This window comes from Pleurodeles waltl, chromosome 1_1 (assembly GCF_031143425.1).
Source record: "Pleurodeles waltl isolate 20211129_DDA chromosome 1_1, aPleWal1.hap1.20221129, whole genome shotgun sequence".
Taxonomy (NCBI): Eukaryota; Metazoa; Chordata; class Amphibia; order Caudata; family Salamandridae; genus Pleurodeles; species Pleurodeles waltl.
Genome location: NC_090436.1, coordinates 362,700,063 through 362,713,583, shown reverse-complemented (window position 1 = coordinate 362,713,583; position 13,521 = coordinate 362,700,063). Strand labels below are relative to the sequence as shown.

Sequence of the window (13,521 nt, the reverse complement as noted above, 5' to 3'; positions counted from 1 at the left end):
GTGCTTTTGTTTCAGTCTATGGTATATTGGTAGAATTTGTGTATCATACTGCTACAGCCTTGTATAATGAAACGTATTTCGTTTGAAATCCCGGTGTTCCATGGAGTTCTGGGAGTTTTGCCACTGACTCGACGTCATGCTTTGTTATTTATCTCAGGGTCTGTGTTCAGTATCTGTGATTCTCGGTATCGATGCTTAGGCAGTGTCCCGCGTCCTTGCTACTAGCTTTGAGTCTCTACATATCTGTTTACCGGTCTCTTAACTTCCATATCTCCCTCGAATTTGAGGCCTCAATGATTTTGTCTTGGTAGCTGTCTTCATTTCAAGATGTCAGGTCTTTAATATTCAGGTTTCGGAGTTTGTTTAAGTACCTGTGTGTGTCTCTGTGTCCGTGCTTCGTGGTTTGTCTCTACATGTGTCTGTGTTCGATGATCTGTCTCGCTGTAACTTTCGTGGTAACTTTATCTCGATGTATCGCTTAATAGTTGAGTCACGGATTTTATGTGCTGGTATCGGTCTTGAAATATAGGCTGTAATATCCACAAATATGTCTATGTGTCGGTGCCCGCCAGTGCATCTCTCGATCTGTTTCAGGTTCTGGCTTCGGTATCCGTGCCCGGGTATTCTCTCTGGGTCCGTATCGTCCCTAGGTGCACCAGTCTTTCTCTGTCTGTCTGCTCCTGTGTACTCAGCTACCCCTGTCTGAACCTCTCCGCCCCTCCCCCGCGCCAGGCCTGTGCGCACGCGCGCCCTCACCCCCCTCCCGCACATCTGCAGCGTGAAGTCAGCGTCGGAGCAGCCCCCGTCGCCCCCCGCCTGGCCGGCTGGCGAGCGGTGCCGGAGTCCTCAGGCTCAAACTTCAGTCAGCGCTCAGCGTGCTCATCCACATGTAAGCACCGGCTGCGAGGGAAGCGGGCCAGCACTGCGTTGAATGGACGGCAGCCCCCTCCCTGCCTGGACAGCCTCCACCGAGCCCCTCCAGGGAAGGACCGCGACGGGCGGAGCGCTAGTGCAGAGCAGGGCGCTCAGGGGGCGGGAGCATCACTGTGCACAGACCACTGCACAGGCACCTTCTCCCTGGAGCTCAGGATGAACACGGTAAGGCTTGCTGATGTTCACTGGCCCTTCACGCCGCCGTAGCCCTCCATTGCATACCCCTACCCATGCCCATCCAGAGTGTGCCCGCCCTGCATACTCTGCATACAGTCTGTCAACTCAGCACACCACTTCTGTTCTCACTCTGCTTGCTCCTCCTGTGCCAACTCTGAATGCCCTTCCAGTGCTCACCTTGCATACTCCTACTTGCCCAACCTGCCGTGACCACTCCACGTACCTCTCCTGTACCTACCTTTTATACCTCCCCTGGGTCAGCTGCATATCCCTCCTTTGCCTAACCTCCATACACCTTCTATAGCCTCTCTCCATGCACACGTGTCCATTCTGCATATTCCGCTGTGGCAATCCTGCACACACCGTTGTGCCACAGTACACGCCCCCTGTGCGCCCAGCATGTGTCCCTGCCTGTTCTACCTGCCCCTTCTATTTCAGACTACTGTGCCTTTGCATGCCACTTGTTCTCACCTAAAAGTATTTCCATGCGCACCCATGTCCATTCTATGCCCCGTGCTTGGAGCCTCCTTACACTGCTGTGTGCCTTTCCTGCATATACCTCGTGGTCTTGTATACTCCACTTTGCCACCTTGCGTGTCCATTCCCCGACCGTCTCCACTATGCATTACCCTCAGGAACCATCCGTTCCACAATGTGAATTTACCCGTGTTCCCTGCAAATCCCTTCGACCCTCTGTATAATCTCGTGTCCTCCCCCCGCCATTGCAAACACCCTGTATATCTCCCTCTGCCCCCTACATATCTCTTTAGCACACCCACACCATAACCAACGTTCATACACCCAACATGCACCCTTGAATATCCCTTGGCAGTGCAGACTATGCATGTCTGCCTGTCTCCTGATACTCTCACCTTCGCCCCTTCTATCTCTCTTCCGCACCCCTGCTGTGTTCGGTCCCCTCTACATGTCTCCCGTGTGTTCTTGCGTACCTCCTTGCACCCTGTGATATGCCCACCACACATGCTTATCTCCCCCTTTCCCCTCTGCATACCCCCTGTGTCTCTCCGTTCTGCATTTTTTCTTTCCCCTCTGCATATCCAGGAGTGAACCTGCTGCCTTCGCCCACCCCTGTATAGTCCCTGTACGCACGCTGCTGCCGTTGGTGTCTGTCAGCGGCTTGCCCTGCGCTCCAGACAGACAGGGTAGCCGGGGTGCCAGACTCGGCTCGGAGCCTGATCTGCTGATACCGGCTCCTTTCAGATCACATCGGCACTGCTCTGTTCTCCAAATGAGAAAGCTCAACTTTCGCAGTCTGTGCTGAGTGAAAAAAGTCAGCCAGGAGCTGCGGGTGGGTGATGTACAGCCAGGCGTGCGTGTTGCTGATGGGACGCCCACACTGAGGGCTTGGATATGGCACAAGGACCATGGCTAGCCTTGGTATGTATACCAGAGGCCGGCAACGTGGTTCCGCGTTCCAATAACTTTGGCATATAGGTGTAGGTAGGTATCAAGGCATGGGCAGCAAAGGCAGGTGACGTGGGTATTGCATAGCCAGCTTCGGGTGACTGGCATGGCGCAAGCACGACATTCTTTTTAATTATGCGTAAAACGCTGTGTTAATGAGAACGGGCCACCCCTCAGTTGCAACCGGCATAATGTCATGCAACTACATGAATTCCTCCTCACTAATAAGACATACATTCGTAACTGCCTTCATCTTAAACCTCCCTCATTCTCCAGCGTCACCGCTCCCCATCTCCAAAACTCGAAATGCCCCTACCGTATGTCTCCCCTATTCATTCAGGCATGTACTTCTCACTATATCGAGCCTCGCAACTAGATACTACCCTGGGCCAGAGGTACTCCCCCTCCCCCGTCCAGGAGCCTAGCCAAGCATCTGTTCTCCCCGCCTTTCTCCGACCATAGCGAGCTCTGACACCAAGAGAACGAACATTTTTTTTACATGTCGGATTGTGTGGTCATTTTGATACCCAAACACCTTTGCACTGGCACCTTTCGAATGGGCATAGCAGGTATGACTGAGGGTATGAAGATCACTCACGAGTGGCACTGACATCTTATAGCCAACCTTTGCAATAAAGAAACGAACGTTTGTAGGGCTCGGCAGAGATAGCGCCGGCACCGTGAACTCAGACAAGCCTGGCAGGGTAGGTGGCACGAGCAGTACCAAGTCCGCTTTGTCAAGAGGGGAACGAACATTTTCGGAGCGGCGCCGAGGTGGAGCTACAGAGGCACTTCGGGTACTGGACGCAGCACCGGTCGTCAACGTGTGTAGTAGCCCCAACGGTCGCTTGTGCAGTTCAGATGATCTGCTCAGCTCGTTCCACAGAAAAGACGCGCGTGAGGGGTGAGCGCGCGGCTGGGGGAACGGGAAGACGTCCCCTCACCGGCGTCCAGCGCGAGGACCGAGTGCAGGAGTAGCGTCGACTCCTCCGTCCCCCCACAGGAGGCACGGGCCAGCCTTCTGCCCACGAGACTCACGTACGGCTGCTCACGTCTTACCTCGGGCGCTTTATTTTGTACTGTCTCCTATGCCTGGGCCTTTACACCTGAACCATACTCGGTACCTGTTTCAGGGCTGTCGGAGCAGACGCTTTATCGCCGGCCCTAGTGCTTTAAATGGCAAGGCACTGCCAGGTACTGAGTGCCTGCATTTCTATAATTTGAAAGAAAAAGTACCTGCAGCTTTTGGCACTGCTGCAGTAGAGTTAATGGGAGAGTACCGGAAGTTCTCGGGAGCAAACAAGTACTTTGGATAGTGAGTATCAGCTCTCTTATATTTCCATATAAATGCACTGGACCGCACCCAAACATCACAGGAGCTCCTTCGTCGCTGCTAGCATCATATGCAGCGGTTTTTGCCTAGGGGCTAATAAATCAGGTGTTGGGAAAGGAGATTCGCCCCATTCTCACTACCAGTGAAGCCCGGGTACCCGCTCCTCTTCTCATCCTGTGGACGAATGCTGAGAGCATTGCTGCTCTGGGCTGTAGGCCCCCCGTCCCCACCGGGTGCCCCAACTTCTAACATTTCACTGGCTCACCGTATCTGGGCCAGATGCCAATTTGTCTGGGTCACACGCGTTTTATCCAAACAGATTTTAGCGCTCCTGTCTGGGAACATACTGCAGTGGCTTCCCTGCCGTGGTTATATATATGTCTTTTCATTGGCTTTCCTCGCAGGTCCGTGCCTCCCTGTACACAGTCTCTTCTGACAGGGCTGTGACTCTATACAGAGGCTTTTCTGACGGGGCTTGCATCTCTCTACACATGCTTTTCTGACAGGACTGCACTTTTATGCACATGCATTTTCTTCACCGACTGTGTCTCTGCTCAAAGGCTCTTCTGCGAGGGCTGTGCCTCGCTGTATACAAGCTTTCTGTCCCAGCTGTACATCTTTTTACACTGCCAGAGAGTGAGCGGTTTAGAAATGCGGGCAGTCCTACAGACAAGCGAGGTTGTACCTCACAGGACACAGGCTCACCCAGGCTCGTGACCGTACCTTCACATACTGTACACCCCCACCCCCCATTGGGTTTCTTCAAGTGGAACGTGTTGAGCTCAAGGAAGAAGGCTCATCCTCTGGGAATGGCAATACATCCATGTGGGTGTGAACAAGAACTGCAAGGAGTCTTGAGCAGTCGTCGCCACACGCACAGCTCAGCCCCTTACTTTTTTTTAAAAATTAGTTTTTATTATTTCACAACATCAACAAAAGTGAAGCCAATTGGATTGCATACATCTTAAATCATTGTGTATACTGTGTACTATCATAATGCAAGCAATTTTCATTACACGTGCTATAATGTACAAACAGTTCCTCTGTGATCTTCGTCTTCGAATACAGTGTTAAGCATCAACGTCCACAAGTGTTGCGGTCCTGTGTAAATGAATGTCTACTAACCATCGCCTGCGAATTTCAACCATGTAGGAGGCCCGTGGTTTGGTCGTGTCACTCTTGTATGATGACCAGGGGCACAACAAGACCTGAACTTCCGGGGGGGGGGGGGGTTAAAACTTCCAACAGTTGGTGTAGGTCATGCATTTCAAGCATGCGGGCAGATCTATGTTTATTGCCAATATGAGGGAAAGAAGTGACAAACTGCAGTTTAAGCATAGTGGACTGAATATAGTTGAGAGATTGGAGTCTATGGTTACTCCGGTTTCTCACTTGGCTGAGTTGTTTGGTGGGTGGCCAGGTTGCTGGGCTCATCTGGTGGCGTTTGATCCATTTGTTGCACCAGAATATTTAGATTTGTCACATGTTTATTTTCCTGTGATTAGAGATCATCCTTTATTTGACCATTTAAGTAATTGTCCATTTAGGTATAAGTCAAAGTCAGATGTGTTTTCATACTTAAATGTGATTTGGATATTATCTGCATACCAGTAATAGTTGAAATGTTGAAATTGAAAGAGGAGATTAGGTCCGGTGTACAGCAAAGGCAAGTGCTATAGAGAAACATAGTGGTACTCCAATGCAGATATTTGTCTTAAAACAGTTCTTTCTATCTATTTTGACTGAAACAACCTGTTATTGGCCAGAAGTAAAAATTATCTTTGTTTCAAGGAATGTTTGTTTTAGGAAGGGTTTATGTAAGACATTTAGAGTTCCTTTGGGAAGATGCATGTAGGCAAGGAGTTGTTGACAGCTCTGACTGGATTGCCTACAGAGCACTTTAAGAGGACATTCGTCTGCAGAGATGTAGCTTAGTCAGTGAGATTCAGGGGATGTGAATCTCACACTTCCCAACTAAACAAGTGGGAAAAACCAACAAAGATGTATCAGACCCAATTCTGGGTCCCCAGACCCAACTGTCAAGCCAGAAATGCATTTATTTAGGGGAGATGTCACACCCCATACGCCCTCCCTGAAGCTATGTCCTTCTTGGTCTGCTGGTGATTCTGCTGGCCTACAAGTGTTTGTAAGATTGAAGTTTTCTGTGGTCAGGGGGCTAAAGGGGTTAACTGTAGTTGTTTTCGTGTTTTGTTATCTGGTAAACTGAGCTGGGCTGCTAGAAAGAATTGTGGTTGAGTAGTGGGAAGGCAAGGAGGGAGACTGACTCTGGTGGGTAGGAAACACAGGGCAGGTCTCCCTGAACCAAGGCAAACATCAGGTATTGTGGTTTGTTTATTTTACTTGCTCCAGTCAGCTTTCCTCACTACTACCCTCTCCAGAAGAATAAATAAATAAATATCCACCTCGCTCACCATATAAACACCGTGGAGTGACTTTTACTGCATGTGCGCATGGAAATAATGTATATGTCGACCAACAACTATACATTGAGATGCACATATGTACTTGTTTAATATCCACAAAACATCAGATGCACAGGAGTCAACTAAACATCTACAGAGTAAAAAGACCATAATAGAAGCCATATTAATGTAGGAAAATATAATATTGCCTGAACATGGTGTTGGGATGGGAATGTCACCTGCGATGTATAGAGTCATGTTGCCTTAAACTGAGTGCAAATTTGTAAGTATCTAGTTACCCAGATTATGAATCTAGCCTCATGCTAATCTAGTGTATAGAAGCCCTTACTGTCCCTTGGGTACAGAGAAGGCTAAACTCTTTTATAAATTCACTGGGGCCATTTTACCGGGAGGAGCTGCTGATTAGTCTTTCTGCAGTACTGCACTGTGGAAAATGGTTGGGATGAAGTTTGAGACTGAAGTCGCTTTTCGGCATGGAAAGGATCTTTTTAGGTGAGCTAACCTTTTGTATTTCCCATGATCATTGTACAGTGTGGCAGTTGATAAGCCGGGCATAGAAAGTGCATGCCTATTTGTTGTGGGCACTCCAGGCTGGAGACTACCCTGCTATGAGGAGCATTACTCTGCTTTGCAGCATACTGTGATGACTGCTGTGCACCCAGAGCTGGTTTCTGACTGACAGCCAGCTTTTCAGATGAGAGGGGTTATTCCCTGGAGTCTTGCCTAACTGGAAGAACTTTATCTCTAAATTTAGTGCCTGGAAACCAGCCTTCCTACTGAGAAAGGGAAAGATCCAGCCAGAATGTGGTGCTAATGGTCTATCCAGGGGAAAGGAGACTGCACAGAGAGATTGGTGAGCCTGAAAGTGTGGGCGCAGTCTGTCCAGAAGTGAAGTGCCAAGAGGGAATTGCGTAATTGGTGGCTCACCTTGCTGCTGTGCAATAAGAACAATTGCAACTGAAGCGATTGAAGCCAAGGCCTGTGCCTATGGCTGTCACCACTGCTGCTAGCATGCCACTGTGACACTGTCTACGTGGCTTCCCATCTGCTGCTCAACACCAAGTGACAAGAAGTAAGTCCGATGACTACTCCCAGTCCCCACTTTCAACAGTATCTGTGTTCATCAAAGGGCTCTGGGCCAACACTGTGGCTACAAATCACTGGCAACCCCCAAGCTACCCCCCGGAGATGCTTATCACTACTTTCCATGACAACCAATGAGCCCCAAGTACTGACGGGGATGTACTTGACCCTGTTTGCACAGCTGTAATAAGTGATATTCCCGGACATCAGAGGCAAACAACCCCAACACCAACGATGAGACCCAATAGCCCATGCTTGCCCCATGGTCCCCATAACATGGTTTTACCGGTCCTCTAATAGAAAGGGTATGCATCCAAACTGATCAACTTTGCATTGTGTGCCTCCTAACCCTACAAAGTCACTGCAATTCAGTTAGTACTACTTTTTCAGTAGGAATCCAGGGGACAATGGGTGCAGAATGATTCTCTGCACAAAATGCATTTAGGCACAGGAGTGAAAAGAGGGTGAGTTTGAATAAAGCTAATAGTGATTCTGGGTATCATGACGCAGCCCAGTGCGGCACAGATGGTCTACATTGTGACTTCAGAAGCAGCAAAAGGGGTCTGACCACAGGTGACCCAACTCCTTTGTCATTCACAGCAGCCAGCATGAAGGCCAACAGGGCTAAAGTGTAGGATCAACAAGTAGATCTACAACCTGTGCCCACACACACACTTAGCCTGCAGTCCTCACTCAATTTTCACACCAACCCATTGCCTCAGATGCAGTGCTTCACTCTTAGACCTCCAGCAGCCTTTGCCTGCATTCCCGTCTTGTATCACAATACCACTCCCTCCCGGCTCATCCCCACAGACTGAGACTGATGTGGCCCCCACACTATGCCACTCAGCCTTGGCCCAATCACGCTGCCCGTTCTGTCCACCAGCCTCAGAATACTCTTCCCTCTTGCACCCACCCTGTGGTCCTGTGGTTATGGATGGAACTAAATCCCCATCAAGTACTACGGGAATAACAGAAGTTCTGTAAGTTCATTTGTGGGCATATGTGCAGGTTTATGAGTGTTGGGTAATTTAATGTATGATGTGTGAGAGGTGTTCCCATGTAAGTGCTGAGTGACTGTGAGTTGTGTCAATGCATATTTAGCATTGTGATTGTGAATGCTGGGTGAAAGGTGCGCCTATGTGAGTGCTGAGTTAACGGCGTGCCCATGTGACAGCTGGATGACCATTGTGTGCATGTCTGTATGTAAGAGGAGAGTGAGCTGTGTGACTAATAGCTGAGTGGACAGCCATTGTGAATGCAAGACAATGTATCTCGAGATGCTTTTCAGGAACTCACCATGTCATTGACGGTTTCCAAGTGGGGTTTCAGGTGTAATTTAAACTAGGATTATCATGATGTCAATCAGGGACCAAGGGTGGAGAAAATAAATTAGCAGCTGATCCTGCAATAAAATGTCAGCTTTTTGGCCAACTTCACTTTTCTAGTGGTGTCCGAGCCACTGAAGAGCCAGAGACAAATCTACAACTCTGACTCAGGAAGATGTATTTTGGGAACCTCAGGCTAAGACTTCATGTGGCCTCTGCCTCCCACCTCCAGTTGTCAATAACCAAGGCCCCTGCCCCTTCATCTAGTGGCTTAATTGTGCAACATAAAAACAAGGTCCCCGGTTTACCTGCTTGACTAAATTGTAGGATCCTAGGCAATTACCGTACTTCAATATGCGTCCTTTTCCTTTGTCCTCTCATTTGAGTGTCGATTTACTAAAAAGCAATGCAGCGCAGCGCAACAACCAAATTTGCAGCACTCCATTGCGTGAGAGTAGAGAGCAGGACATCGTCAAATCTGTTAAATTACCGCGGATGAACAGTCTGTGCAAGACACACACACATCTTTGCACGATAGTGCAAGGCTGTGTGTGTGATGGTAGGCCTGGGTTATGCACTGTGTACAACATACTGTTTCTAGGCAAACTGTAAAACTTTTCCCCACTTTGGATGCATGTTGTACACTGCAACACAGATGCTAAGTGTGAAACATTTTGAGAAATGAATATATTTCCTCCTTTTTAACACCTGCCTCAAAGAGGCAATATTGTTTGGCACATAGCTTTCCCTACTATAGTTAGTAGATAGGGATTTTCATTAAAAACCATGGAAACATAGAACATTCATGCACTGCCCTTGGAACAGCACTGTGATGTAAATTAAAGCAGAACAAAGTGTTGTTCTGCATTACTTTCAGGCACTTTGCTGTGACAAAGAAGTTTTGCACTCAAACATGACTTCCAAATAAACCTTTACAAACCCAGTGCATAATCTGCTCTAAGCCGTCTGATAAAAGTCACTTAATGCAGCAGTTCATTCTAGTGTTCTTAAGTGAAAGGCTTTCACTTAAAAAAAATACACTTTTTAAAGAGTCTTTAGCACATTTGTTACATCACTATTTACATACCATGCAGAGGGCCTAGTTCGCATTTTAGCGCTAAGATTCAAGGCTGATAATTTGCTGAGCTCTGGCTTGGCACTCCCTATTAATAGTCTGCTTGCCCACCTCTGTATTGTCCCTGAAATATACTCTGGGCCACTGGAGTTATCATTCAGCTGCTGCGATTTTAGCATAATTGTAGATTTTCCATATTTGGCACCTAATCCATTGTCTGCCACATAATCTGTGGATTTTAATAAAAAAATACCTTCTAGCTCAAACGGTTCAAAAGTTACTACATAACTCAGTAACACGAATTGTTACGCAGTGGACGGCCCATTGTATAGGTTGACTGGTCACCTTTCTGTAGCTTGTTGCTATATTTAGATGTTGAACTGGTACTAATGAGGTGCAACTAATTCCCAGACAGTGTTAACAAATGTAAAAACGGCAAAATAATGAATATTATCACAAAATGTGCAGCATAATTTGCCTTTCCTTACTGCACAATTTACTTAACCCTTCTGCATAATTTGGCCTTCCCCTGCCGCATAATTCCAGTGGCCTGCATTTACTCCCCTCTGTGGCAGCAACAGCCCTTACAAGAACAGGGACTGGGACGGCAGGGAGCACAGGATGAAATGAAAGCAGACAGAAGACTTGTTTACAATTAAATGGCCTTTTGAAAACCAGCAAAATACAATGCATGCGTCCCAGGCATCAGCCTCATTCCAGCCCGGCCCACAAAAGAACTGCCTGTGTCATTGAAGCTGAGACTGTATAACCCAGGCAATAGAAGGGGTTGAGGGGGGGCAAAGGCCCTTTTAGCCCAATGGGCGTTGCACACCTGATGATGACAGATCTGTGGTTGCCTAGTGGTCCCTCAAAGTGGGTGTGTGTCATTCTTGGCTTCAATATTTGCAATATAGGTGTCCCATTGTTCACCCTTTACCCTGGCTATTACCTTGTCAAGCAGCGCTCGAGCATGCTCAATTCCACGCGTGCCCATTGTAATAGTGAAGTCGGCCATTTAGCAGTGCCTGGGTCTGCTGGTGCTTTCCAGTGCATCACGATTTGCTGCTTAAAAAGAACAAACGCAAGGCCTGTAAACCTATGGAGATGCTTATCTCCCTTGGCTTTGAGATGGAGGCCAAGGAGGCAGGACTTGTGGGTGGGCATTAGTGTGTGACCTGATAGTTCTGCAGTGGTGATTGTTATTTCCAATAAACAACAAAGGTGCTGTTCCTATAGCAGAAAAGATGGATGCAAAGATGAATAGAACTGACAGGGAGTCCTTATGCTCATGAGTTGGTGCCCTCACACACCCAAATGAGTGTCATGCTTCATCATAAGGCAAGCTTCTCACTGGCTGGCACAACAGTGCCCTACGGGCCCTGCGAGAGGGCACTTTTTTAGAGATTTGTTTCCTCCAAACAAATGCCATAATGATGACCTAGTGTGGGAGGGTGTGTGCTGTGTAGGGCGGTGATAAGATGAAAGACAAAAAAGTATGTTAAAACTGACTTAATAGGTACCTAAATAACATTTATGGTTAAAAACAAAGGTGCAACACTATCCAGTGGGTGTAAGGTACCCAGGCAGCTTTTAGAATGATTTTTGTAGGGTCAACATGTTTTGCGCCCCTCAGTCCAGCCTGATCCTTGGTGCTTCTTCAGGACCAGATATCCCTACCTACACCAAAAAGGATATGTAATGGTTAGTGTTCCCTAGACCTATCTGTGGTATGATCCAACCTAGAGAGAAATAAAAATGGAACAAATGGGCAAGAAATTTAATCTCAACAATATTTAGATTCAACATTTTTAGTAACACAGGAGAGATTCATGCTCCATGCATAAGGTGCCAAAGGCTTCGCCAATAGGTGATAAGTGCTAAGAAACAAAGTAGGTCAGGCAGGTGACCACAGATGTAAAAACTGTGAAATCTCAGTACATACAGACACACAACAAATAGCATAAAAGGGACCAGAGGGTCGTCATATTCCATTTGGCAATGTATCAGTTTTGCCCCTTAGGTCGAAAGCAGAGTAATGGGCACAGCTGCTAAAGAACTATAAATGTAGAAAACGAGGAATGCATGAGAATAAGTAACACAAGATCCTTAGTTTAAGGGGAACCGTATTGTACAGAAGGTATCAAGTACTCACGTGGTCCCGCGCATTGTGCACTAGCGACCCACCCCATCTCTGCTTAGCCCGAATATGAAAGCCAGACTCAGGGTTGCATTTAAATATGGCCCATAATTGTCACAATGTGATTGAGGTGTGGGCATGAACGTTGTCTTGACATGGACGTCATCTTGGGTCAACTGCAAGCTCAGGTGACGATGCGTCAGAAGTGACATGTGGACTGAGGCCAGTCTGAGAGTGACTGCGCATGAGTTAAACTGCGCATCTCAGCCCCAGCCCAAGGATGGCTGAGGCCGCACATGCTCAGCTGCCTCTACAGCGCTGTATGGAGAAAAGACAAAAAGAGACGTGTTGGGGGAATCCCGGTCACCATCTTGGAGTATATAGTGACTGTGTGCTATGCTATTGGGGATACTTTCATACTGCAGAGGTGGGGAAAAAAATCACATGATGGTTATGTGAATGATGCAGTTGGTAAAAAGTACCCATTGCAGTTATTCTCATAATGCGGCTGGTATTCATTCATAGCATGAATTATGAAATGAACATACTGGGTATCCTTTATTACAAAAAACCTAGTAGTGGTTAATGATTTCCACCATAAAAAAATCACAGAGGAAATGGCGGTACTATTCTCCCAATACTCTTGTGTTTGCTTCTGAAGTCTTGAGCTGAAAAGAGTAAGGGCCAAGATGGTAGTGGAGGACAATACCAGTTTTACAGCCTTCAGGTGCAGTGATAATCAATAGATCATCGGCAGTCATATGATGTCATATTCATTATGTATGGAGTCCCGTGATAATTAATAACATCAAAAGCAGCCAGATAGTGGTAATTCGATCATAGAATGGGGGTACTCATTAAATGTCAGGAAAAATTGACACTGGTAAGGTCATATCTCACACCATGGGATGTCATCTTTGAGGCAAAGGGTGTGAGTTGCTAGGCGGAACACCAATCTTTGTCCTTTCCTAAAGTTCATTGTTTTCAAAACAGTCCATATGAGGTCACAGCATGTATGTATGGTTGAGGGTTGCAAATGGTTGTACAGTTTGGTAGTGGTATCTTTACATTGTATATTGCTAAGGTGTTCCATGATCCTTGTTTTCACTGATCTTTTTGTCATCCCCACATATTTTAGATCACAAGGGCATGTGATCAAGTAGACACAGTTTTACATGTTAAAATTGGAATGGTGTCTCTGAAACAAAACACAGTTATGGTTGCCTACTTACCCTGCGTATACTGTAGTGTTTGCCACCTAACAAAAGCCTTGAAGGAAATTGACCTGGGCAATAACTGTGTTTGGTTTCCACCTCACAAATGTCTTGAAGGAAATTGACCTGGGCAATAACTGTGTTTGGTTTCCACCTCACAAAATCCTTGAAGGAAATTGACCTGGGCAATAACTGTGTTTGGTTTCAGAATGGTTGTTTATTGATGATATTTTGAAGCATGAGTGCTAGACCTTTATCTGCTCCCTATCCCTCCTTTTAAGTATACAGGTTGTTTTTTCCACCCATGTCAATTGTAGTGATAGACAGTCCCAAACCATGTGGTAGAATCCCATTTCTGCAAGCTTGCATCTC

The 13,521-nt window shown here is 47.1% G+C and overlaps 1 protein-coding gene across 1 annotated transcript in view; it reads left to right on the top strand.

Annotated features, from left to right (window-relative positions):
* The first annotated feature begins 762 nt into the window (after nucleotides 1-762).
* ADAMTS6 (ADAM metallopeptidase with thrombospondin type 1 motif 6) overlaps nucleotides 763-13,521 on the top strand; it is a 1,391,222-nt gene continuing 1,378,463 nt past the window's right edge. Inside the window, exon 1 of the mRNA XM_069222749.1 lies at nucleotides 763-1,098. The gene's annotated coding sequence lies outside the window, so the exon portion shown is untranslated. The remainder of the gene's footprint in view (nucleotides 1,099-13,521) is intronic.